The 24,285-nt window shown below is 47.7% G+C and overlaps 1 protein-coding gene across 3 annotated transcripts in view; it reads right to left on the reverse strand.

The window, feature by feature from the left end:
* The window catches only part of RAB11FIP4 (RAB11 family interacting protein 4), a 118,145-nt gene that overhangs the window by 31,820 nt on the left and 62,040 nt on the right, over positions 1 to 24,285 (reverse strand). The gene's annotated exons all lie outside the window — the stretch shown is intronic.

Consider the following 24,285-nt stretch of genomic DNA (forward strand, 5'->3'; position numbering starts at 1 on the left):
TCGGGCAGCAACCGCACAGCTATGCCAACGCCTCCAAAAGCCTAAGCGAGCGCAACAAGCTGCCGTGCTGCGAACCTGCGGCGGTGAGCAATGCAAACCCTTCAGTTCTGGTTCTTGCAGCCATCTCACTGGGTTATGCATGCATTCCTAATGCTTCCTAAAAGAACACTGTGGTCAGCATAAACCGTGATAACAGCTTGATAAATGGTGCCTGACGTAAGACGGGGCTATTGTTTGCTTTTAATTGGAAGCAGCCAGGATTTCATGTCCTTGTAGTCTGTGGTTCCTTCTGGGATCTTCACAGTAGTTTCTATATATTTCTACACATTTTCCTAATAAAAGTTTTTTTTTTTTTTTTTTTTTTTCCCCTCCCAGTCTGAGAGCGCCCGAAAAGATTTGGGATCACCTGGGGTTACTGCACAGGGAGGCCAAAAGAAATAGGACTGTGCTTGGTAAACCAGGCTTCATTATCATTTGTAGGACAACTTCTTTTGCCAGTACGCCTACCTTATCCAAGCTGCAGATATCAGCCACAGCTATGTTTCTGTGGCTGAATTGTACCAATGCTATTACACCCAACATGGCAAGTTTTGCCTGACAGAATTTTAGGGGGGTTAGTTAGGTTTTATTTGCTTTTAGATGGGCTCCACAATTATTTACTAAGTCTCTCCAGTGAGCTATGTTATATTTTCTAAGAACTAAGAACTAAGTGGATCAGCACTCTGACATGTTTGGAAAACCCAGCACAGATAAGGACACTTTTTTTAAAGCTATGCAAAACAAGCTGATAATCAAGCCATTCTGTGTCAAGTAGGGTCTGTCCTGGACAGTGCAGTTAATCCACAATATGATAGAAGAGGACCAAAAACAGCTGGGTAAGAACAGATACTTGAATAACATCTATTATCCTAGTGATAAACCTTCTGCCTTCATAGGGACCATCAATGGAAAAAAAAAAATCTTCCCTTTTTATCACCTGAGCCATGCAGAATGAATCAAAGGTCAAAGAGATGTGAAACATTCAGAGGTTTCTGCAACACACACTTAACCAGGTGAGGCTATAAAGATGACATGAGGCCAAACACACTTAAAGCCCAGCAGCGGCTCTCTCTGATAACGGGGCAGGAGGGGTCTGCGTCTGATCAGGCGGCAAGCGGTATTTGATACGTGTTGTGTGTGAGCACTGCTGGGCTGAGGCTGAAGGCCTCCCACGGAGCAGATGTTGTGTCTGCCACCGGTGTGCTGGGCACAGTCGGACACGTGATACCCCAGAGCAGGGCTCACACAGCGTCCTGCCTGCGCGCTGAACCTAGGATTACTTCCACCCGCCAACACCGCTGGAGAGAGCAGTGCCCGGGCCTGGCCAGCTGGGCTGGGGGCTTTCCTCCTGCCTGCACAGGAGGCTCTGCACCGCTCACCTGCACGGCTGCACGAACCAACAGCGGCACCCACCTCCCCAGACTGCTCTGGGGAGAGCTTTGCCCCAAAACTGCAGACTTTTGGAGGCGCTGTCTGGAGCTGCGGGGCAAACCTGGGAGAACAAGGCAGGACCTTTCCTGGTATCACAGTTTGGATATGGATCAGTTTTCACACTACCTGCCTGAAAAGGAAGATGTGTTACTGTCATTTCCCAAAGGGAAATCTGACCTAGAGAGGTTGTAGCTTTTAAAGTGTTCAGACAGCTACTTCCCACCCTTTAATTGCTTCTGCTCCATATTTGCATGATAAAAGCTCAAAGAAACAGTTGAAGGCTTTGCCAAACAGCAGGAACACAGGCTAGGTGGTTCCCACCCCTAAAACTATGTCTAAGTGACCTCTCCAAGCTCAGACAAAAAAACCTATGACAAAGTTAGGGCTCAGATCCTCATTTCTCCGTTCTCGTGATGCCAGCCCAGGGCTCTGACGAAGTGCCTTGCTAGGCCGGATGTTGCACAGGACTAAAATTATACTCATACATTTGGCTTCACTTCTTCCCTCCTCTCTAGGCAATACGCAGCTACTGGAGGAGAGCATTTCACATGATTAACTTTCTGCTACGGCAGAGAGGATGCATTTCATGGCCCTCACTCTCTTCTACATCTGTCTTTTAGTTTGCTGGTGATCAGACAAATGACTACGGTGTGGGCAGCGATCTGGAGCGACAGCAGCCCTCTGGTCCTGAGCACACAGCACAGCAGGTATTTGTGCACGTGGCTGACTGGCCTGGTTGTCTTTTCTTCACAAGTGATACGAGCTTTTTATCATTAAATCATAGCTAATGTCTTAAAGTCTTCCCAGAGCCTAAGTAACACACATCACAGAGCTCCTCAGCTGAAACCAACCTTCATCTTTTCTGCTTCTGGGAAAAGCAGTGATTCTAAAAATCCAACTATGTTAAGCAGACTGGCCACCACGTACAGGCACCCCCTAATAAACCAGTGAGCACCAGCACTTCTGCCAAAGCCTCATCTGTAAAATACAGACATCACCAGCAAACCTTCCTTTACTGAAGGCACATTTAGGATTAGTCCCCAAAGCCCTCCTTCTGTCATCTCTGCTCTTGCTGAGTCCCACCCATGTTTGTGAGCATCTCCGGTAGTTTGAACTGCTTCCCTTGGTAGATGTTGCTGCTCCCCTGCCAGGGGACAGTGCTGACCATGTGAGCGGCATCTCCACCAGGCCAGGCTGAATGTCCTGCGTGGCTGGGGAATGGGGCTCAGGGGCTTCTAGTATCCTCCTTCCACTGAACTTAAAGGAGAAGGGAAACAGTGTGCCTGCCAGATTGCTCTGCCCCTACTGCTCTCTCAGTGCTACTAACCCCTCCAAGCCAGGAAGAGCTTTTATCCTTTAGGCTCACAGACAGTAAATGTGCCCTCTGTCTTCTGGCATTTTCATGCACTTGTAAATAGCCAGAGATATGGAGCAAATGCCTTCAGAAACTGGGCTGACTGGCAGCTCTACCAGAAGCTTTTGCATCTGTAATTATCTTCTCTATAGACACAACTGCTCTGCCTGGAAACGATGTGAAAACTGCTAGTCTAGTACAAAGCTTCATGCAAAAATCTCAGTGGGAAAGTGCCCTTCACTCCAGAGAGAAACCTTCCTCCTCTTTTTTTTCTAAACTGTTTGCAGAGTTTACTGTAGGGATGCTAAGGCCAACCTTACACATCTGCCCTCCACATTTTTTCACTTCTCTCATGCTTTAAAATTGTTTCTATTTTACATTTGGGTGACCAAAGTTTAAGAGAAACAAGTTCAAAGGCTTTTCAAATCGCAGGATAGCAGTAGGTGGTCTCCCCTCTAGCAACTGCTCATCTTACACTTCAACAAAAAGAAAATGAAAGAAGTAATTGCAGTGTCTGTATCGGGCCACCACTGCCAATCATCCCTGCTGCTGGGCACATTCTCTACGCCTCCTGCGCAGCGGCTCAGCCCAGGGTACTGGGATACTGTGCGATCGGTTGCTCCTGTGTGATGTTCAGCATCACCGCAGGTTGGTGTCAGCAGTCTGAGCACACTTAATGCCCCTTGAAAGCCCCTTCTTCAAGATGTCCACACCAATGGACACAATCCCTCCAAGCAGACCCATGCTCAGGCAGCAGCATCGTGAGGGTCTGAGCGCGGGCACCCGAGGGACGGAGGACATCAGCGAGAGGAGCCGCTGCCTCCGCAGGTGCCACAGCCCAGGGTCCCACCCGGCACTCGGCTCCAACACGCCATGTAGAGGTGTGAACACCACGTCACTACCAGGCGGCAGTTTGAAGGGCTTGCTAGGATCTCTGTGAAGATGGAGTTAAGGGCATCGCCATCCCCCTTATGCTCTGGTCCACCTGTTTTAGTTATTCTCCTCTCAGTCCCCTCAGGGAAGAAGTGAACCAGCAGCAACCAAGTTTCTCCCCCTGAAAGCCAGAGGAAAGCAGGCGAGCGAGACCCAGGGGACTCCGCTTCCAGGCTGCAGACACTGCTGTCAGCTGGGAATTCCCCCTGTGCCTACGCAGGCTCTTCTTAAGACAGTTATTGGATTACAACTGTGGACTTGGCGCTTTATGCCGCGTCAGGTCTGAAAGAGCCTCTTTAATCAGCTGGTAATGTGACACTTCCCTCTATAAAGACCTGAGAGCTGCTTCCCTGGCAGCTTGCCTTTCCCTCCAGGAAGCCAGGCTGGAACCCCGGCTTCCGCTGGGCTGCTGGGAGCAGGGAGACGAAGCAGTAAGAAAAGAAAAATCAGGACAATTTTTATTTTCACCTAAACTTGCAGGACATCCTGCTTGAAAAGGTTGTCTCACTGAGCTCCCGCAGGCTGCCTCATTTCAGTCCCAGGGAGCAGGAAAGGCTGAGCTCAAAATCTGTGCCTTCCTCCAAACTCCCTCTGGGCTTAGGCACTTGAAGTGATTAAGGAATGAGAGGTGAGCCTCTAAAACATGAGAGGTGGCACAACAGACCTCCGACACAAAACTGAGTGCAAGTGTACCGAAACCCAGACACGTTACCTGCTCCTGCAGGAAGCTGATTGAACAGCTCAGCTTGCAAGACTTTGCAGGATAGGAGTGGTGCGTAGACTGGCAGTCTCCTAACTGCACAGGCCTGAAAAACTCCCACTCCTTTTCTCCTTTACATGTTTACCTCTCGTCTCTCTCCTTGACTTTTTCATCTTCCAGCGTCTTTCCATTCTTATGCTAAGCCAAGTGATGTAGAAAACTGGCACAGCAAAAAAAAGCCATCCAGGTGGCTCCTCCACAGCCACAGGGGATTTTCTTTTTGACAAGTGTTACAAAACATCCCAGGTGAAACACCTACTACAGGTACCAATTTAGCTACCATGAGCTCACCTGCATGCACAGGTACCTTATTTGCAACTGAACCCACTGTTCTGGTGAAGAAGCTGGAAGCTTCCGATAAAGCAGACTCCAAATTAAGATTTTCTGGACACTCTTATGCTGTACCTGACCAGGCAAAGCCAGACTTGTTACTTCCAGCATGCAAGCTCTGTTTCCTCTCACTGCCATGGAAAAGCAGCTTTAGTTTGGTATGAATGAAAAGTAATGACTGAAACACTGTATGGAATTGATTTAATAAAGCTCAGTGATTGAAATGGGAAAGATTTCCCTTAACGATTTGTTACAGGACAGATTCAGCCACTGTGACCAGCTCTGCTGTCAGCCTAATTGAAATTTGTGCTGTGAGTGGGGACAATAATCTTTGTTATCAATTAACTCTGAAGAAGTTGAAAGCTTCTGATTCATTTTGAATTATCAGCCCTTTTTATGTCATTCACAACCATGTATTAAACCACACGTTTCAAAGCTAATATTAGAGATAAAGACATAATTTGTATTTTATTTGGAAGGAAGCAGGTGGGAATCTCCTAGAAATGCCCACTGAAAGGTCTGCATCTAGTTGCAGCCTGTCCTATCACAGACTTCTGGCTGCAGATTGGACTGACATTTCCTAGGTTTCCCTTATAGACATGAAAACCTCAGCTCTGCCACCCTTACTTAGACCCATACTTTTGGGGGGATTATTCCTTATGGTTTAACTGAAGTTGTTCGTAGGGAGTTTCTAGTGGGCAACGGCAGCCCAAGCTGCAGAACACCCAACGGGAGAAATTCCTCCTTCTCACGCAAGCAGCCCTGTTATTAAAACAGTAGGAAATGCAGAGAAGCAGATTCATCTCAGAGTAAAATGCTCCTCTGGGAGCCCCCTGAGGAGTCAGCAACAGCTTGTAACGGAGCTAACATTTCTTTTACAGCCACAGCCATGTGAATAAGAAATATTGTAGTGTTAGGAGCAGTCAAGAGAGGCACAAAGCAGAAAGTGAGGGAAGCAGAAGAAATGGCTTTGAGTAACAAAACCCAGCGCTACTAGAAAACCTCCTGAAAGGTTTTGAGTCTGAAACAATCCATGACCTAATTAGTGGAGAACAGAGGGAGGAACAGAAAGAAAAGAGGGAGGGAAGGCAGGGGCGGAGAGGCTTGAATACTCAGCAGACCACGCTGAACTAGAGCTGACCAAGGCCGATGCTTTATTTAACATGCCCAAGCCCGCACAGGGAGGCACGAGGGAGGTGCAGAAGAAAGGAGACTTGTGCAGTGCTCATGGGCAGTCTCCATTTTACACACTGAGGGAATGAGGGAAACATTGTGATTTGTGGAGATCTGCATTGACCAAATAGTATTCACACCAGTTTCTGTTACTAAAGAAATCACATTTTTCTCTATGGGGAAAAATGGGTTAGATATCCCTAAACAGCCTTGGAGGAAGCAAGCATTACAGTGAGTTGGACCAAAACATCCTGCATCCCTCCCAGAATGATTCACTGCTAGTCATGGCAGAAAGACAGTTCAGAGGCTACTTGCATCTCTCAGCCAGGAAGAGCCTGGCTCGCGTGCACAGATGACCTGGGTGACACTCACCTTAGGCCAGATGGGAGGCAGAGCGAGTGCTGAGCTTCTCCAGGCTGTCCCTGGGACAGAGGGTGCCTGGGCCCCGAGCTGCCAGCAGATGCTCTTGCTGGCAGACCCGAGGTGTGTACGGTTGTCAGGACAATGATAAGTATTTCAGCACATGTGGGAGCCACCACGGGGTGCTGCCCTCCAGGAAAACCCTTCGGGTGGGACCCAGATTGCTGTGACTTTCCCTGCTCCTGAGCCTCTCAACTGGATGGTTCACAAGGACATTCCTACTCAAGTTTGCAGGGAAAACCAGAAAAAGGCTTAATTCACTAGTCAAGGATGGGAAAAGGACAGTTCTCCAGTAGCTTCAGTAGGAACAGGACCAGCAATGCAAAACCAAGCAGTGCTCCACTTACGAGCAGGACGCTGCTGCAGGAGGTAGCAAGGGAGTCATCAGGAGTAACCAGATGGATCTGCTGGTAGAGGGCACGGACACCATGCCTATCCCAAGACAAGAGGCTCTGGAAAGCCCAAACCATCTAGCAGTAACAAGAGACACACAAGGAGCCTCCCGCACTCCACCTGAAGCACCCACTGCACCAGGGAGCAAACAAACATACCTCTCATTGCCAAGGCTGTCGTATTCTCTCTTTAAAAATGACATGCCAGATCCTCAGCTAGGATATCTGGCCCAGCACCAGTGAGCTCTGCTGATTCAAATGGCAAAATCCTGGTCTGACATCTCCCAGATGACACTGAAAGTGGAGAAGAGCTGGGCTGGCCAAACCTTGCCGCTTTTCCACCAGAATGGTTACAGACATTTGGCCACAGCCAGCTCGCTGTGGACACACTGGCCTTAGCACCTCCTCACAGCAGCAGAGGTGGTTTGGGGCCGTCCTCAGCAGCCTCATCTGGCCGCCATTCAGGCATGACAGCCCCTGGTTGAACTGCAGATTCCCTCAAACAAGGAACCAAAACTGCCACGATCTGATCCAACCACCAGCTGTTACCACAGACGCATAAAACCTTTGAACCAAGTTGCTTTACACTCATGCTTCTCCCTGCAAAAGGCATTTGTATGATTGCCCGACCAAAGAGCCGTTCTGCATCAACAAACGGAGTCCCAGCTCCTCTTCTTCCCACCGCAAAGTTCAGTAATCCCAAAGGAGCAGGTCTGAACACTTTATTCACTGTTTTCTGTGACTGATCTGCCTCATCCCCCCACAAGAAGCCACTGAGAGAAGTGCTGCACAAGCGGCCACCGCAGACCGCCAAGCAAACGCGCTCCCCTTCCGACGGCCGCAGGAGCCCTCGTCCTGGTGGACACCAGCGGGTGCTCCGCAGTGCTGCACGGCTGACACCCTTAGCCTAAACCAGCAACACAACCCCAACAACGTCCTTCCTCTGCTTTGGGAGACCTCAGCAGGGCTGGTGTTTCCACAGCCACTTTTCACTCTATTAAAAGCCAGCACAAACACTTTAGAAAGTGGCAGATTTTGGAGAGAACGAGAGTTCTTCCTCCTGCATAAAACTGCAGAGATTTTAGCAAATACAGCCTACACCAGCTAAAGTTCTCACCTCCAAAAACATTTTGCGTACTACGATTCCTGCCTCCGGTGCAGGAGGAAGGGAAAGGGCTCGCGGGCCCTGGCAGCCCAGGGCTGCGCGCGGGAGGGACGGGCAGAGCCCCCGGAGGCACGCCGGCCGCGGGGAGGCTGCGCGAGCCCCGGCGCCCGCCGGCAGCGCGGCGGCAGGAGTGCTCGACACGCAGTGCGCCCAGCTCCCTCCCCAAAAGAAGGGGGAAGGGTCAGGCCACGCTTTCCCGGTGCAAGAGGGGTTTCTAAGACTCATCCGCTCCGGTCTTCTGCTGTTCACTTAATGGCCGGTTACAGCAGTTTCGCACTAATTGAAAGCAGACTTCTGTATGTTTTAACCGTGGCTTTTAGCCTGATTTCCATTCCTGATCTACAACGTGCTTAACAAAAGACAGCTCCTAGGCAAGAAACCTCATCATTCCTCAGTTTAAAAACATACGCTCACCGAGAAGGGCTGCGGAAGGCCGTCCAGGGAACCGCAGGGTCTCAGGGTCCGTCTCGCCAGCAGCCAAGCTCTCCGCCTGCCTTGGCGCTGGTGGGACGCGGCGCTGGCCGAGGGCTCTCCGCCGCGCGCCGTTGCCAAGAGACGGGGGCAGCCGCCGAGCCGCCCCTCTCCCCCGGCCACAGGCATTCCTGAGCAAGCGCTCGCCTCCTTCCAGCGGCCACCGCGCGGGCATCGCGGCCCTCGGGAGCAGCCTCGCTTCCCCCGGCTCAGGTAAAGCTAAACTGCCCGTGCGGTGCTTTCACTAGCTTGGAATATTGCTTATTAACCACACGGTTTCTAGCTGGAATTGCAACCAGCCCCTCACTTTAGCTTTGCTTTTGGAACACACAGTTTTTCTCCCTCACGCACCCTGCTTGGAGCAGCTTGGAGGAGACAGCAGAAATCGTGGCAGGATTGAAATCTGCCTTCAGGTTTGGTGCTGGAATCAGCACCAGGAATCAGTTATTTCTAAACAACCATAATCAACTATGTCCAAATTTTATGACTTGCATTTGCAGAATTCCTGCCATCTGGAAACAGAGAAATCATAAAATGAGCCACTGCAGTAAAGCACGTGAATAAATGTTTGCATTACGGCAACACATCCTAGACAGCCAGGCTGCACAGTGCCAGGTGCCACACAAACGCACAAAGACCATCCCAAAGATCTCCCTGTCCAAAATAAGAGATATACGAAGCTGCAGAGAGCAAGAAATAGCCAGAGGAGAGGAAGACAAAAGTCTCAAGTGCTGCAGAAGCCAAACTGCCTATCTGACAAACTACTGCCTCTCTACTTCCCTCTCCAGTCAGTGCAATGGGTGCCATCTGGGCTCCTACCCTTTTGAATTTGTGGTCCCTTTTATAACACATTAACTCTTGAGCTTTGTGGTACTGGTTATTCCATTTCTTTCTAGTGCTAAGATGGAAAAAATCCTCATAGCTCACAGAGACCTGTGCAAACATCCCCCCCTCCAAAAAAAAAAAAACGAGTAGGTGCTTAAGAATCCCTCTTGCCACCGGTCTTATGTCATAGCCATAAGAATACGTTCCAGCTTTCTCTTTTGACATTAATCTCTGTTTCTACAGGTAAGTTGATTATAATAAAAATGCTTACATTATGGAAGTCAAATCAAAGCATTTCAAAATTACCAAAAGGACTGATCTGACAGATAATTTCTATATTTCTGCTTTTATTTTATTTTTTCCTATGGATCACAAATGCTTCTGAGAATGATTTCTTGTCTTGAGTCAGAATAGGGAACATTTTTCAATAATGGGATGGAAATGCCATTTCCTGCCCTTTCCTATTAGTTAATCATAAACTAGATGAAGTTTAACTTCAGACTGAAACAATATGAGCTCCCATCGCATTGAATATCCCTTAAGATATCTACATTTAGGCACCATTACTCTTGATAGGGACACATCAGTTTTATGACTGTGTTATAATGTTACATGAAGAATAACTGAACCCTGCTTAGTTTACCTCCAGTACTTCTAACATTCAAATTTCTGCAGCAATGAAAATTTTGATGCTTAGTTTTGTTGATGAGGGCTGCTCTGAAAGTAGGAAAGGTCAAACGCATTTCAAAGATCAGTGTTTTCAGGGAAGACACACTTTAATCGTCTTTTTCCTCCTAGAGTTATCATTATGGGCCTGCAAATAATTTAAAAGAAAGTCATGAAAGAGCATGTGCACATGTGTGTGTCATATGTAGTGGGGCTAAAGCAAGCTAAACAGATCTTCCCAGGAGGGCCTCAGCTCCTGAGTTTGAACAACAGTGTTGGAAAGGAGGCAGGAAAGGAAAGCAGGCGATAAGATCAGGGGAAGGGGAAGATAACTTTGGCTTTGCACATGGGTTTTCCCCCCATTTATACCCCCAGCTGCAAACAAAAGAAGGAAGAGAAAAAGCTGCCCCCGAGCCTGCTTCTGGCGCTGCACTGCAGCGGTGCTGAGCCTGGGCTGTGCAGCGTCAACCAGCTTCAGCATTTAGCTCGAAGACATTAAGCACGAGCTGCCGGCAGCCCCGAGCAGGACCCGGGGCTGCCGTGGACACAGGGTCACCTCTCGCGACACCCGGTGCGGCAGGGCAGGCGAAGCAGCCGGCTCCTCGCAGCATTCGGACGTGTCTGGGCGCTCGGTGGGGACCGGGACAGAGACGGCTCCGCGCTCAGCAGCAGAGACGGGCTAAGATTACAATTAAATAAGCTGAGCACAATTAAAAATGTATCTCCTGCACTCACCGCTTCCATAAATCTTTCAGAAGCTCTAAATCTGAGAAGGTAAATGAACTCCTTATCTCTTCACAGTTTAAGCTTTGTAAAAAGCAGGCCTGGAGCCTGGAATAAATTCAGCAGGCAGCAATCTTTTAGCCTTACATGGGAAAATTTGCCTAATAAAATACTATGATTTTATCAGACTGCTTCCTTCTGTTTCCTCTCTGGTGGGTAATGGAAGTTACACCCACTTCTTAGCTCTGACATGTGTAACCCAGAAAAGCCTCAGTGCGCTGTAAAAATGCCAAGTGATATGTTTCTTTGCTGGAAGATGTCTTGGGGCTCTTGTCACATTCTAAATGCGCCAGGATAAACTAAATGCATCGTTAGCTGCCAGCAGCAAACCATCACCCATCAGGCATTCCTCTGAACAGAAAAAAAAACAATTTCTGATGAAATATCATTCCTGTAATATTCCTAGATTGCTCTACTAGAGAGTTGCCCAGTCTTTGACCAGTCTCCGGCTGAAAAATAGGCATTCTGAGAGAGAAACTCAGATACTCTGAAAAAGAACTAAAACGTGAAAATTCTCACTGAAAGATTTTTTTTTTGAGATCAATCAGTTTCTTAAAATCTCTTAAATAATCATGAGATGATGCAAGTTTGTTAAAAAGCCAGTCAGAAGGAGCTGACACTCCACCCTGAAAGGTGCCAACATGAGGAGCTCTGACATTTAGATATCGTTTCCTTTCTCATAAGCCAAAGGGTTGTCAAAATCACTATTTTGAGACCGTTTCAACTTTGACAGGAAGCAGTTTTGCCGAGATGAGTTGCTGGGCTCGGCACTCCGCGCAGGGTCCCCGGTAGGAAAGCCACCGGAGAAAGGGCCGCCGGAGGCCGCGGGGAGGGACGTCCCGCCCGGCTCCCGCAGCGCGAGGGCGAGGGGCCGACCCCCTGGGGCCGCCCCCCGGGCTGCTGCAGGCGGGCGGGCGGGCGGGCGCCGGCGCCGGGGCGCGTCTGCGGTCCGCTGCTCCCGCCTAGCACGGGCCGCCGGCGCCGGGGCCGCCGCGTTTGCAGCCCTGCGCCGGGCGGCAGCGAGGCTCCGGCCGCCTCCTCAGCGCCTGCCAGAGCGCTGCAGCTGCCTTTCTCCCGGCGCTGCAGCAAAACCACTGCTATTTATAAGCTACCTTATTTCCAGATCTCACTTCTTAGCAGGAGATACAAAGGCACGTATAAAAGGCAATTAAATCAAGCACAATGAATTACGTTAACTACCAGTAACTAAGAAGCCACCTTGATTCCTTTGTGCAGCTGAGATATTCACCACACGACACTGAGGCCTCAGCTCACAAAGACTTTTCATCTAGGATTAAACGTTGCATTGGAAATAGCTATGGTAACCCAGAGCAGCAGCTTTTAACTGGCAAACAGCAACGAATGAACGGCAAAGGGAGGCAAGAGCATCTCAGCATTTGCACTGCGAGAAGGGATGCAAAGGAAGAAAACTACTCTGTAAAACACGTCCCTAACTTGCCATGTTTCTGGCGTCTGGGACCTGAGGGAAGAAGACAGAAATACCGGAGGTCGTCTGTCTCCTGAGCGGGACTTAGCTGCAAGCTGCACCAGTAAGGATGTGCGTGGTTTGAGCCCCAGCACCACTGGACAGGGCTGACACAGGGTGGTGCACGAAGTCTCCCCGGAGAGGTGCCAGGGTGCCCGTTCTCCACGGGAAGATTTCACTTGCCTCCAGTTCACACAATTGCTTCACAAACCCTGGCTTCTTCTTTTCAGGATTTTCTTGCAGGAACTTTTGCTTGTTACTTTTCCAGTCAATTCCCAGCTAGCCTGAAAGATTATTTTTAGCTGCTTTTCTTTCAGCACACATTCTCCAAGAGCCCCTGCTGCTCACGTGGTCTCCATCTCGTGTCTCGAGGGAGTCTCGGCGCGGCTGGCGGCTGACAGCGGAGCTGGCACGTTGTCCACCCTTTTGTGTCCGAAGCACCGCCAAGTCCCTCGGCGCGCTCGGAGGTCAACAGCAGCGCTCTTTAGCACTACAAAGATTGGTAACGGGGAAAAACAAGCCAAGGAAAATCAAATACACTCCAGCTCCTCAGAGAGTTTGCAAGGCCGTTCGGAGGCTGGGCCAGGCAAGGGTTTGACAAGCAGGATGCGGGAATAGAGACACAAAGCTGAAGGCTAAACTGGCAGCACATGCATACAGAGGCAGCTGGGTACAAGTGAGCACTGGAAAACATAAGAAAATTGCTGCAATTCATCCGGGATAAATCTGACACTGAGATAGGAAGTTACCTCTTTGTAAGGGCCATCGAATGTTCCCAGCTTTAAAAAAATTTGGAGATAATAAGTCGTTTACATGTCCATGCCAACGCTGTGGCAGGTGTACGAGTGCCCTTTGGGCCGGGCCCTGATGGCCCTGATGAGGATTAGCCTCACAATCTTGACACAGATATTGTGGGACACATATAACAACTCAAAACACACATAACTAAATAATGTAACCAGCTTTAGAGGAAGCTCTACAAGCACAAAAGTACCTTACATAAACCTACCTTGATTTCTTTCACATACGGGAATAGTGTTAATGTATCAAATAAACTTTACACTCGAAAAGTCACACAAATGAGGGCCTGTCATGTTTTAACCACACCCATACTAAAACCTGTGTTTATACAATGTAAGAGTTTAATATTGTTGAGGTCCCTGCGACTCTGCCAAATGCGGTCAAAATTGTCTAATGCATCCAAATTTGTTGGGGAATGGGACTCACTTTGGTCTCTTGCACGCACACACTACACAGACACTGGGGAACCTAACCGAGCCAGAAGTAAGTTAGCTGCCGGGAGGGATGAAGACAGACTCCAGGTATGAATTTCAAACAAGCCTTGACCAAAGAGTGCAATTGTTATCTTTGCAGCCTTCTCTGGTTTACAAGTACATCTCCCCTCTACCACAGAGAGATCCAGCATGCTCTAATATATAACCTTGCCTGTTAAGAGCATCTTGTATATTGATTTGAAAAGTATGGCCCAAGCTCATTAGGCCTTATAATCTGCTAGGTTAATAAGAGCTCACAAGGAGCCAACAGATGGGTGTACTTACAAACACATCAACAGCTGTAGGATACCAACTAAGTACATCACACCAAGCAACAGAACCGGTTGTACTCTGCTCCTGTTGTCAATATGGCAATAATTAGGGCTGCTGCATGGTTCAGTAGATTAGAAGAGCTGACAGACCAAATAAATCCCCCACGTCATTCAAGGTAGGCAGCCAAGTTATAGCAGGAGTCATGGCCAACTGTGTTCCTACCCTTGAAATCCTCACTTGAAAATATTAGCTATGCACAGGATGCAGTTTAGGCTACTAAATGGTAATTAGACAGTTACATGGGAAACAATTACCTGATTACGAGATGATTAATTAGTATGCTGTCAAGATACGATTATCCTGGCATCTAGGGAATACACTGCATTTCTTCTTTACTCCTTTACAAGATGATGAAGACAGCACAAAGCACTTCTGCCCTAAATCCCTACAGAAAGGAACAGCACAAGAGCACAGACAGCAGCGCTCAGTACCCAGGCATTTAACGGCGCTTGAAATATGTGGGGCAGACTGACACAGTCCAGTCCTGCAGGCCAAAAAGAGACCAGGAAACGACTTCACAAATTGTAAGAACTAAATAGCAGCTTATCTGTGACATCCTTCAAATACAGTGAATGCACCACCTCTGCCCACTAGCACACTGACTTACAGGGAGAGAGAAGCAATTTCTGGCCACCTGCATGTTGCAGCAGAGGCACCCCATTTTCACAGAATCTCAGAAAGTGGTAAGTGAATCACTTTGTGGCCTTCAGCTCCAAATCAAGCCCTGTATGTTTTTATAGCTGCCTGCAGGAGCTGGAGGAGCACGGCTTACATGCCTCTGGCCCCTGAAACTCCAGGAAAAGGCAGGAAGGAAAGGCAGGGAGAGGCAGGATTTACAGCGCTAGCTCCATCTAGCAGCACATGGCCTCACCTAGATAGTCGGTATGTGCTTGTTTTTACATAGGTGCAGCAAGCTTGCAGTGACCTCCCTGATTGTTTCCATAAAGTAGAACAGAAGTAAATTTGACACCTACCAGTCTTGCTAGGCTAGCAGCTTCCTGACCTAGATCGAGGAATGAGTATGCCTTCAGCCCCACCACAGCCCGAGCCGGCCTCGTCTGCCCCGGGGAGGCGAGGCGGCGGGTTTGTGCTCTGCCTTCCTGTGGGCAGAACAGAACCAGAGCATTCTGGAAAACTATCAGCCCACGAACCTCAGTACCTAGCTCCTCCTACAAGCACAAGAGTGAGAACTGCCAAATTATTATTGTATATATGCTCCAAACAACATATGTTCATGTATGAGACACAGCTCCAAGTTCCCACTCCTTGATGGACCCCTCTGGGGACTGCAGTGGCCCAAAGTCACCCTGCTCTGCTGGGAATGGCTCTGACACTGCCGCCTGGGCAGACTGGGGCCTCACCACTGGATAGCTCAATTTACCTCCTTACTCTTGGATGACTAACAATTTCCTAGCTCCCAGAGAAGTGCAAGAGGAATTCATTAAAGCCTGTGAAGCACTTTGATAGTATGACAATGGAATAAGTATTGTAGATAGTTATTATGTTAACTACCTCATCTACATATCTGTTGCCTCCTCCTCCAGGAATTTTGCAGGTATGCTGAATAACTATCTCAGAAGTAACAAACCTTTGTACAAGCAACGTTTCCACATCTCCACCTGCGAGGGCCACCCAACCCCTGTCCCTCCAATGTCACCCGAGAGCAGCCTCAGGGCTACTGCAAGATAATGGTGAATGACAGAGTCTCAAAGCACAGCTCTTGAACTACATTGCTTCACACATCCTTTGCACCAGCCTTGGAGGAAGATTCTCACCTTTAAAAATCCCCTTGTGACAAAGGCCATGCTAAGTCAGCCCTCTGGGACTGAGACGTGGGGGCAGGTCCCAGCTGCCTCATCCACTGTTTAAACTAGCATCTTCCTTCTACTGCAAGCAAAGCCATTAGCACTTCTCACATTCACACTCTTCTGCTGGGCCAGATCCTGCCAAGTCCTTAAGTGCAGATCAACAAAAGCACCCAGTGCTCAGCCCCTCTGGAAGCAATAGGGATAAAGCCCCCGTGAACAGGGGTGGCACCAGGCCTCCTGACCAGCGTTCTCCGGGAGCCCTCAGTGTTGCAGCCCAGGTGCTGAGCACGCGGAGTTGAACTTTGCCTCTGCGTTACCCCTTAGCTAGACAGCTCCCAATTAACAACTTCGTGTGAGCCCAACTGATTCTAGACAGTATTTGCAAATGTGACCAGTGTGAAAGAGGGGAAAAAAAATAGGTCAAGAGGATTATGCAGGGTGACTAATGATTGCTGCACGCTGGGCTGTGACGCCTGACTGTGGTTTCAAAGGTGCCTAATAATATGTCCTTGTCTGACCCACGGTGCTGTTGACACTTCTTCTGGGCTGATGCCTTCACACAGATGCCCCATTAGGCAGGAAGCTTGAACACCGGCCATGGCCGTGAATGATGCCAGCGGAGTGGAAGGACTATCAAAACTTCACAGAGCTCTCATTTAAGTCTCACTTCATTTCTTAAAAGCCAGGCGGCAGGGTCAATTATTTAGCTGTCAAGCCCACTCAGAGTTGTTTGCAGAGGGACACGGCTGCAGTTCTCAGCCCGAGAGGGTACAATGTGTTAATACAACGCAAGTCCCTGGAGCCACTCAACGGCAACGAGAGGAGGGGGCCGTTCTGCATAGCACAGTGTGCACGTAGCCAGGAGAATGCGCTCTGCTGCCCAGCTTGCTGTCCAAGGAGCCCCAACAAGTAGCTTTACTCTCATTTTACTGGTAGGGAGATGATACGGTATGATGGAGGGTATGCCTCAGCTGCCCTGCCCAAACTCAGAGCAGGTTTGTAGCAATATGGGATTCAATTCAGCTGTCCTCTCTCCTGGTTCTGTGTCCAGTACTGCACATTCCCTTCAAGCACACCTTTAATTAACAGAAAGGTTAGAATTGGTTTTCCTTGTTTGATATATATTCATTAGTCAGGTACTTTTATCAATCTCTCCATCCTAGTAACAGAAATATGCTCCCTTCCAGCTACAGAAAGTGAGAGAGAGGGTAACTGAGCTATAGCTATCGCTGCAACCAGAGCTCCTCAAGCACTACATGATGCAATAGCAGGCTCAGAGTCACGGAAAACAGCCTTTCATTTCTATTATAATCTCCTCATGGATAGGGGTATAAATATAACCATAGAAAAACTTCCTTGACAAGTGCAGACTTCCCAGGAAAAACATAACCTCTGCTTCAGTTTAACTGTGAGGAAGATCTGAGAGACATGTCTCCTCAGATGGCAGAGGCCAGTCTGTGCATATGGGCTGTTGGCAGCCTAGCAGAAGCTGGCTGTGATACCGCCAGCCTGGATGACGTGAGGACCCTAGACATGGAGCACCAGACAGTCAGGGACAATCTGCTGTATGAGGCAAGATTCCTTTTCTCAACTTGCTTAACTTTTTCAGAAGGCTGCAGAGAAGACTCCCAGCTTTAGGAAAAATGTACAATTCTGCAATAAAGCTCATGAGCAAAGTCGTGAGAAGAGTATCACTATCAAGACCTTTCTGAGGTGCCATCACACTGATTTTCCTCGTGGCTTTTACATAATGTTCACATTTAGACAAGGAATGGATTCTACATTGGCAGAAGAAAAGAAATTCATCGCTATAGCAAGAGTGGTCTTCTGTATGGGGAAAGGTGCAGCGCCAGTAAGGCCTTTCAGTGCTGTCCTGCTGGGGCACTGGAATGCCAGGCTCGTAGAGGGCTGCGCTTCCCCATCTCGTCCCCCAAGGCACTGCTCAGAATTTAAGAGAGGATCAATTTTTGCCCACTGTTGGATCTCTGCAATCACAGGCAGAGAATAAAATCTTTGCACAAGAAGCTCCTTGATTTAGGTCAACCCAAACCTCTCTCCTTTTTAAAGAGCAGTCTGCCTGAGCCAGCAGCGTGATTGTTCCAGAAACCAATTTCTTCTCCAAGTGCAAAATCTCTGCTTGCTCATTCCTTGTCTTTCATCCTAATTAAATAGTGATGTGAAGTAATCATCAGTATTGTTGATGGCCCTGGTACAGCACACACATTTTTGAATATACGTTATTAGAAAGAAATGAAGCCAATGACAATTTCCTCCCAGCAGCTGTAGTAAGACTAGCTGCAGCAGGCCAGAAACCCCCATGCCAAGGGGTCAGAAATGCCACAGACCCAGACAAAACTTTCCCCACGGAGCACAATCATGACCCAAGTCCCAGCTGGCTGCAATGTGAAAAGAGATGGGAGAGTTAAAACAGCTGAAGGAACAACGCTGCCTAGAGGTGAGGGGAACATTGTCCCCAGGTCCCTCTATGACTGCAGTGACACCACACAGCCACCAAATCTTACCCTAAGCACCAGCATGGGCACTCTGTAAGCAGTGCATACAAAACACAGGAAAAACCCAGACCTTGCAGCACTGGCAGAACAGGGCCTGGGCTCTGCCAGTAGCTCCCCATTGACTTTGGTAAGGTATGGCCATCATGGACTTCTAATCTAAATCTCTGTTTTCACATTTCCACATAACTTTGGGGAAGGACTTAGGCTCCACCCAACTTTCTGCTTCTTTCATGGTGACCTGGGGCAGGAAGCCAACGTTCCTTTGCACATCTTAAACGGTTATGATGCCTGGGAATTGCTCTGTTTGACAAATCACATCTGCTGTATACCGTACCCATGCTCTCCCCAGAGCTTGGGGGATCCCTCACAACCTGTGAAGGTCACAACTCAAGAGCGCCCAGGACTGAATATGCTGCTAGTAACTTTTGCCAGTAACATCATTGATGAACAAGTCTGGGGCTGGTTATGACAGTTATGTAAAGGGTTGCGCACAGACCACTGGAGGCTCCCAGTACGGAGGCCTCAGCTCCCACATCCCTCTCATTCTTTGACATGGCATCTGAATCCTGCCCCCAGCCACAGCTCAAGAGCTCAGAGCAGTGCTCAGCGCTGCAGCCACACAACCTTCTCCAAACAGAAATCTTTCATTTCATCTCAACAAACTGAAACATGGCAAGTTGTACAAATGAAATTCTCAGGACCTAACCAGTCTTACCAAGGGACTTATAGGGCATCCTGGCCAAGAGCCTGCAGTGCCTGAGGTGCTGTAAAGAAGAGGTCCTGGAAAGATGCCTCTCAGTGCTAAACATGACACAGCTTTCTCTAGTATTTCAGCAGAGAGTAAACAACCTCCAGTTACCTTTCAAATACTATTTCTCTAATTTGGTAAAATTAAAACAATGAAGAGTTCTTAGAAGCTGACCCCTGCCCTCACCCCTCCCTTCTCAATAATCATGTTAATATGGAAGTGCTCAGATGCCATCAGAAAAGAGCTCCTGTGAGGTTGTGGGTTGTCAGTGGGTGAGGAAAGACTTTGGGACCGCACATAATCTAAGAAGCAGCTACAGATGGTGAATTACCTCAGGCAACAGAAATGTGTGTGGTCCATATGGTTCTTGTTACCCGCTAGCTCTTGTGGAAGGGGCAGGAGTGTGAAGGCAGCCCCAGCCTACTTGGGGAGCGGGCGCTCAAGAAAGGATGCTGCGCCTCTGAAGTGGACCTGTGCAGGCCAAGCACAGGGAGCTGTCGGAGCAGAGGCAGGTCGAGATTGGAGTTGGGGAGTCCCAACGTCACCCCAGCTCGCAGGAGCTGATTTGGGAGAGTCCTTCCTCCCTGGAATTTCACATTTCCTCATGGGAAAGAAGACATTGCATGCAAAGGCAGAGTCTACGTAGAATGCACTTATCTACATCAAACTAAATATGAATTTTTGGTACAGTTAATATTGATACGCTGCTAAGAGCACTGGTTTCTTCCCCTTTCCACTTCCTCCCTCTAAGGTGAAGTGGTCTTTTTCCCCAGGGCAGAAGGCAAAGGGAGAGTTTCACATGATAAGCACTATATAAATACAACCATGAGAGGCTGTCTCCTTGCTTAAAGGCTTTTGATCTAAACAGACTATGTACTAGCTAGAGGAAAAGTATGTCATTCAGCAGCATAGTAAGTGACGCCCTGACTTGAAGTCAGGAAGTATCAGAATCTTTTTCATGAGAAAAAATATTCAGTTCTAAAAATTATGAAGAACATGATCCAGGACTTTCCCTGCCCTAGGAATTTATTTAATGAAGCATATCAGTCAGTGTTATTTGGTACGTTTCACTGCTAAAACTTTTCTTTGCAGACCAGCGAGGCGTTGGTCACACTTGGCAGGGCATGCTCTGTGGGATCTGAGTATAAACTCTGTCCCCTTCCAGTGCCACAACATGACACAGCATGGTACTGTCTCCAGATAGCAAAGTTTCATCTTGCCACAGTAATCTGAGTGGTATTACTCAGGCTCTCTCGACAGGCAATCTAACATACTAGCCAACAGGTGAAAACCCTTCTGAATTTGCTGCACAAAACTCCCTTCTAGAATTCCCCAGTAATATCTCAAGTTGGTTTTGCAATGAGACAAACAAAGTTTTAAAGTGAAATTTCAAAATACTGCAGAAAAGCAAAGCTAGTGATTTACTCTTTCACTTACTAACTGCTTCCCACATGGGAGACCTGCGGCAGCTCCTGAAGCTAGATAAACCCCATAGAGAACGATTCATAAAGGCATGGTCGTTGATCTTTGTGCTCAAGGGTTCAGAGGTAAACAAATATCTTACGAAAGGCAATATTTATCCATTAGTCTCACAGAACACTGTGCAGTACTCATTTCCATAAAGATCAAATCTCAGAGACATGATGAAATACCGACTTCATTCATTATTTAGGTCTCCTTCCACACTTTTCTGCAGGGTTTGTAGTAATTTATAAATCTCTCCTTGGAAGCATCTGCGCAAGCTCATTTCAAAAAGGCAAGAATTTGGCAAAGCAAATACCGTTGGTTTAAGCTGAGATTTTCACAGACTCTTAAAGTGTTAATCCCCTGCTGATGTAGGGAAGTCACTCACCCAGTCACACAGCCCCAGGTGTGAGGGGCACACGGGCGGGCAGCCAGGGTCCCGCTGGAGGGTCTCGGTGGCGCTGCTGGAGGAGATGACCCTGCGGCTCTGGAGACAAGCAGCGAAAAGTACAGCCCTGGCCCACGCGTAGATCGTATCTGGGCCCAGAGCCTCGAAAACAGGTGTGCGACTGCACAGACACACAGCCAGGCTGGCAGACGGACAGGAGAAGTCGTTTCCCTCACTCCCCCAAAAGTGATGCATGGTTTATGGGTGGGATCAAAGTTGCTTTGCAAACATGGCATGGAGACTCCAAAACAGAGTTAGCTCCCCCACAGGGTCTAATGTTTTTGGGTTGTTTGCTGACCAAATTGATCATAGAAAGGAAACAAATTATCCATCATCATTTTGGTTTCCACTTTGTCATCACATATTGGGGAAAAAAAAGAAAAAGAACACTTACTTTTCATTTTAGCTGTTGGCTTTGGTCAGACCAAATTCTGAAATTCCTCCTCCATGGTTACTGATGACAATTTCAGCACAGGAGAGCCTTAGAATTCAGTAATGATTTCCAGATTTGGCCTAGAGGTCGTATGGTACATGGGATCCTTTGGGATTACTGGTAGCAGATAAATATTTGCAGAACATCCATTCTCCATAAATAGCAGGTGAAAAAGCAGAAGCTATCCTAATTCAAATTCAGACTTCTCCCAATTCGTTTTCCTTTAATCTCCCCACCTTTAATTTCTCTCTTTTCAAGGACCTTTTTATCCTCTTCCTTGTAACTTTGGGGGATCTTACATTTACTTTCCTCTGATTTGTAAGAATCCTCTTACCCTCACATTCCAATGCATTTGTCACTGCACTCATTCTCACTCGGTGTTTTACATAAACTGTCTTTGCACACCAGTGTCCTCAGTGTGCAGAGCTTTCCATGTGCACCCTGCTCAGACACCATTCTGCCCTATGAATGGTGAAGGAAAAGTAGGATGTGAGTCCCCAATTCAGTCCCAGATCACACTGGATGTGAGCTCTCTTGTACAACGCACGGAGCGGAAATTCGGCTCAACACACTGCAGTGATTTTGAGCCAGCAGGCCAAACAGCAGCAGAAATGCCTGCAGAAAAAAGCTGATGAAACTGGTCTCGGAGGTATTCTGTGGAGCAAAGAAACTAATCTAAAATGCAATGAATTATGGCAGAATCCTCTTTTTAGAGATCTAAATATTAAAGACCGTTTTAAATTTTGAAATTATATAAAACAAAGAAGACCCTGGAGAAGGTGAAGCTGTAGGAGTTGAAAGGAGGCACTATACAGGGTCCTACTGTAACAGTTTTCTGAGCTTATAAGGTAGGAGAAGAAAAGTTAGCATGAACAGAAGCTCACTTCTTTCAAGCTCTTGGGCTGATTTTCACCATCTAAGAATCTGACCAACAGCTCTTAACGGTTCCCTGAAAACCCCTGCCTGTACAGCCTCACATCTCCCATGCACTAGACCTTTCCATTAGCACGCCTTAGGGCATTTTAACCATATGGTCCCTCTCCTGATGAAAGACACGTGCCCCAGTTACCTCAACAAATCCTCCTCAAGGACATTAGCCTTCAAGGACACAGTAGGGAAAAACTCACCGGAGCAACAAATAGAAATAACTTTTTGAACATGCACATGCCAGTAATAAATATGAAACAGTTACCGATACTGTGACCCAGACAAGACAAACACATCCTCTCTACTGACGAGGGAAAGTGGCAGCATATTCACAACATGTCAGTGGAAAAAAATTCTCCCATTTTAAATGAGGTCAGGCTTTGTATATAGTGTTATGAATAAATTTTTGCCAGAGGCAAGACAGTTTAGGTAACTATTATACTATTCTGTAAAAATGACTCTACAATACATCTACATGGCATCGTTACTTGGGCTGTATCTACCAAAGGGCACAGAGTTTTCTCCTTTCCCTCCTCTAGCCGCTCTCCAGTTTTGCCTGTGCCTGGTGCTGCACAAAAAAACCTACTGGGAAAGTCGTGGCCTCAGACCATGCGCAGAGTGGTCAGAGACTAATGTGAAAAGGGAACAAATGAAAATCATTTGCCACAGAGATTTCTTCTTGCAGGCTGTGGGGCTCCATTGGACACCTTGTTTTGTCTTGGGAGCCTACACATACTGAAAGATGCAGGATAGGCCTTTAGGAGGTGGGATTAAAATATTTAATTACTACTTTTTTTTTTGTGTATGTGTCAGATCAATCACTTGGAAATTGTTAAAAAAAAATCTACTTTTGCAGAAACTCTGGCATGGGTTAACTATCCTCTAAAGGTCAAGAAGAAATAAAACTCTTGCAAAGCCAAACTTTGTGGTCACAGCCCTGGGAAAAGCTCGTGGGAATCACCCCCTTAAATGTGCCTTTTTCACCTTACTGTATCTGCTTTATGTGTTCCCCTCCCAAACGCTCCTAGTCATGCTGGTTTGACACTAAGGTGCCAGTTTCATACTGGCAGCACAAAATGCTCATCAGCATTTGCGTCAGCTCCATATCACCATTGCCAAAGCTACGTTATTATTACAGCTTAACCTTGTTAGTAGCTTATCATACCGGCAGGTACCAAAACAAGTCTGGAAGCCAGCGCACACATCCACCCAAATGAGCTACTCTATCTTACGGCCTATTCCCCAAACGATACTGCAGTCAACTGGGCGATTACAGTAACAGCTGCCGTAAAAAGGTGAGCCAAATAGCAAAACGCCTAATTAACCAGGCCTCTTGGGGGCCTGCTTAATTGTGTCTGAATTTCTCTAAAGTCAGAAAAATGAACAGTGGACAGTTTCTTTCTTTCTTGTCATCTGTTTAGACTGTAACTCCTGGAGTAAGGACTGATTCACTTCACTTCTACATAACACCTGACGCGGGGGCATCCCCGTATCTGTTGGCATTGCCACAGCGGCACCACACCTGGCTTGGAGATCAGTCCAGGGTCTGCCAGGCCGTGCCGGACAGACGGAAACGCTCTCCTTTTTCCACTGAGGCCAGGAGTACTTCGGCAGCCCCTTCTTGGCATGCTGCGTCTTGATGGACGCTCCGTTCTCCAGTGGTCTTGACTTGAGACAGGGCCTCCGCGTCCCTGATTAAAAGAAGGTCAAATAGCCCGTATCTCTTCTTATTTTTTAATTGCAATTTCACGCTGTTATTTCAGCTGCTGGAGGCAGTGTAGCACAAATCCCTCAGGAGTGGTTCCTCGATACTCTCTTGTAAGCTGGCCTACTTTTTCTTCCTTTTCACTTACAAGTTGCTTGGCACAGTCAAGATGTGTGGCAGTGCTGGAAAAGTCTGCCTTTACCCATCACATAAATGCTCCACTGTAGCATGTAAAAATTGCATTTTGATCTTTCTCCAGCTTCTAAAAATAGATGAGATAATCAAGATCTAATTTTTAGCTCTGAACCATGCAGCAGCCCAGCTGAGTACGATGGTCTAATTTTAAACAGCTCCGTTTGCTCTCACAGTAGCTCCTGTCAGATTTAACTCCTGGGCAGCACTTT

The sequence above is a fragment of the Rhea pennata genome, chromosome 19 (assembly GCF_028389875.1).
Source record: "Rhea pennata isolate bPtePen1 chromosome 19, bPtePen1.pri, whole genome shotgun sequence".
In the NCBI taxonomy this organism is placed as follows: domain Eukaryota; kingdom Metazoa; phylum Chordata; class Aves; order Rheiformes; family Rheidae; genus Rhea; species Rhea pennata.